The sequence below is a fragment of the Athene cunicularia genome (assembly GCF_003259725.1).
Source record: "Athene cunicularia isolate RWA chromosome 28 unlocalized genomic scaffold, athCun1 chr28_part2, whole genome shotgun sequence".
In the NCBI taxonomy this organism is placed as follows: domain Eukaryota; kingdom Metazoa; phylum Chordata; class Aves; order Strigiformes; family Strigidae; genus Athene; species Athene cunicularia.
Window position 1 is genome coordinate 977,590 of NW_020799140.1, and position 3,020 is coordinate 980,609.

The following is a 3,020-nucleotide window of genomic DNA, read 5'->3' on the forward strand; positions in this document are numbered from 1 at the left end:
TTTTTTTTTTTTTTTAAATTCGTGTCTGGAAAAAAGTCAAATTTTCTATAAAGGCTTTTTTTTGTTTGTTCTTTTTGCAAGCATCTGATGGTCATAGGGTAGGTTTTCGCTAAACCATTCTCTGCTGGCTGTTTGAGTAAGGCACCCCTGGGACAGGGTCCCCCCCCGGCATCACCAGGGCTCTGACTGTCCCTTGTCCCTAAGGATGGTGGTGGCTTGCAGCCAAACCTGCCTGGGGGGGAGAAGGGGAGGGGAAGGCTCTCCACTAGCCATCTTTACCAGGGATGACTGATTTTGGCTGAGCGTGGTTGGTTGTGCCAAGCTCGGTGCCCGCTGTCCCAGTGGGAGCTCCCACCACCCGCATGGAGACGGGGCAAGGGCTGAGCCCAGCAACTGGGGAAACGAGGTTATATCTGTTGGATAAAAGATTTGCTTCGCTGAGCTCTAGATTTCCCCAGCTGTGGGTGGAAGGGGTGGATGTCATCCTTCTATCTGAGTTCAAGGTGATGTAAAGAGGACTCGTAGTGCAGGCCAGCGGAAGAAAATACAGAGGAAGACCTTGCTTGTTCTTTAGTGAGGAAGAAGTGACTTCAAACACCCTCCCGTTACTCCTAGGCTACATTGCCGCCTACCCTTTACTCAGCCTGGCCGTGGGACCCAAGATGCCGTCCCATTGCTGCAGCGGTGGCTTTCAGCTGTGACCTCTGGGCCCTCCAAGTTCTGCGCGCCAGGTCAAAGAGGCTTCTGGAAGTGCCTGAGAGGAGCGAGTTGAAAACTGTCGTCCAGCAACATTCTGACAGCAAATGTCTTGAAGGACCCGATTGGAACCAAGAAGCTCCGAAGGCTGAAAACTGCTGCTGTCTGGGGCAGGAGGGGCTTTCCTCAGAAAGTCTTTAGCCCACAGTTTCCTGGCTGTTTTTCTGAGCTTCCCAGGAGGAAACTCGCGTCCGCAGCCTTGGAGGGTCGGATCTGTGCCCTGCCCTGCTCACGGGCATCTTGTGCTGCCACGGTGCCTGCACATGTCTGTCCAGGTCCTGACCCAGGGAAGTCCCTGAGCGCCCTCATCTAACCTCAACAGCTTTGGGGTTGACTGGACCAGCAACCTCCACCAACCTCAGTTATTCTGTAATTTTCTAGAAAAATATCATAGCAAAAAGGGCTCCTTTCCTCACCCACTTAAATATTCCTGCAGTTAAAATTCATCTATTTCCCAAAAGGTGTGTACTCCACCTCCCTCCCTCCCTTGGTGCAGCGTGGCAGTGTCAGGGGGGCTTTCCTGGCTCCTGGCAGCCCATCCCTGTGTGACAGCAGCTCTGTCCTGACCTCCTGCTCAAGCCAAAGCTCTAGAGGATGAGACTTTTAGTTTGGTGCTGGCTCGACCTGACACACGTGCCAAAGCATCCAGTAGCAGAGGCGCACAGGGGAGACTGAATTTGCTGGAGCTTCGGGTATCTCAGGCTGTTCTCCAGGCTCCGGAGGTAGGAAAACCCCTTCCAAGAGCAGGTGGAAGCCCACGTGGTCCTTCTAGGCCGTCTGCCGTGGGACATTGTGGCTGCAGACCAGCCTTTTCACAACGGCCCTGTCCTTGGCTCTTCCCCGTGTTTCGAACTGGCAGCTGGATGCGATGGCCAAGAGACGCTGGTTCCCTGAGTCCTCCAGTGAGATCCGCAGAGGTGACAAGGAGGCGAGGGAGACCACACCGGAGTGCAGCAAGGGAGGGAGGCTGATAGATGACCTCCAAAATTTAGGGATGGAGCAGGTCCCAGTGGTCAGGCTGTGGGACCAGAGTCAGCCTAGGAGTTTCCTCTGTCTCTAGTCCCAGGGTCAGCTGGAGATGCTGGGACTTGTGGTTTTCCTGGGCACCCGAAGAGGTGATGGGCTTCAGCCAGACTTTTCTCATACTGGTGTCGTAAGAGGATGTCATCCCATCTCAGCAGGCACTCGGGAGGAAGAGGAGGGAGGTAGCCTAGGGAGTGGTGGGCAACAAGCCAACAGGTTTACTGGAGGGGAGGGCCTGGTTTTTGGGAGGCGGCCAGGCAATGAGCGAGTGGGCCAGGGTGGTGAGCACCAATTAATGGCCCTGTTCTCTCTTTTGAACGTCTAGCTTGCAAACGCAAAGAGCAAGAGCAGCAGAAAGACAGGAGCCTGCAGCCCAAAAAGCAGCGGCTGGTCTTCACGGACCTCCAGCGCCGCACCCTGATCGCCATCTTCAAGGAGAACAAGCGCCCTTCCAAAGAAATGCAGATCACCATCTCCCAGCAGCTGGGCCTGGAGCTCACCACCGTCAGCAACTTCTTCATGAACGCCCGGCGGCGCAGCCTGGAGAAGTGGCAGGACGACCTGAGCTCCGGGGGCTCCTCCGCGGCCCCCAGCACCTGTACCAAAGCTGAGCATGAGCAAGTGTCACTGCCTCCAAGGAAAACTTACCTCAGGGGTTGGACACGGCCATTCCCTCGCACCATCCCTGCGTCCTCCCTCTCTCCCAGGAGGCGACAACTTCCCCTGCCGCTGCCATCCCTCGCGGCACTGCCGGCTTCTGCCTGACTCCAGCACTTCATTAGCACCAATTTGTGCTCGTCAGACTAAGTGGCAATGACTCGGGACGAGAGTAAGGAGAACGGAGCAGCCGGGAGGATTCCCAGGGCAACTCTGCCCGGGTCTGCCTCGCACCGGGGAGCTGGTCCGGTCCTGGGCCATGCTGGCAGCATGAGCACTGAGCAGCTCGTGATGGCAGTGGTCTTCACTGGGACCATGAGAAGCAGCTGACCCCGGTCCAAAAAAAGACCTAGAAAAGGAGGAAATGGGACAAACGGGGGCAGCGACTTTGCCAGGAGGGTTGAACCTAGTTCTCCAGGGTGCTGGGGAGAGTGGAGCTGGGCACCAGATCTCCCTTCATGAAAGTCTGTGGAAAAGCAAGTGAAAAATCAAACCTCTGCAGAAAGGAAATGCTTTTAACAACAAACTCACATTTTAATGTTATCTGAAACTGTTTCTACGTCCATGAGGGATCTGGTGCAGCT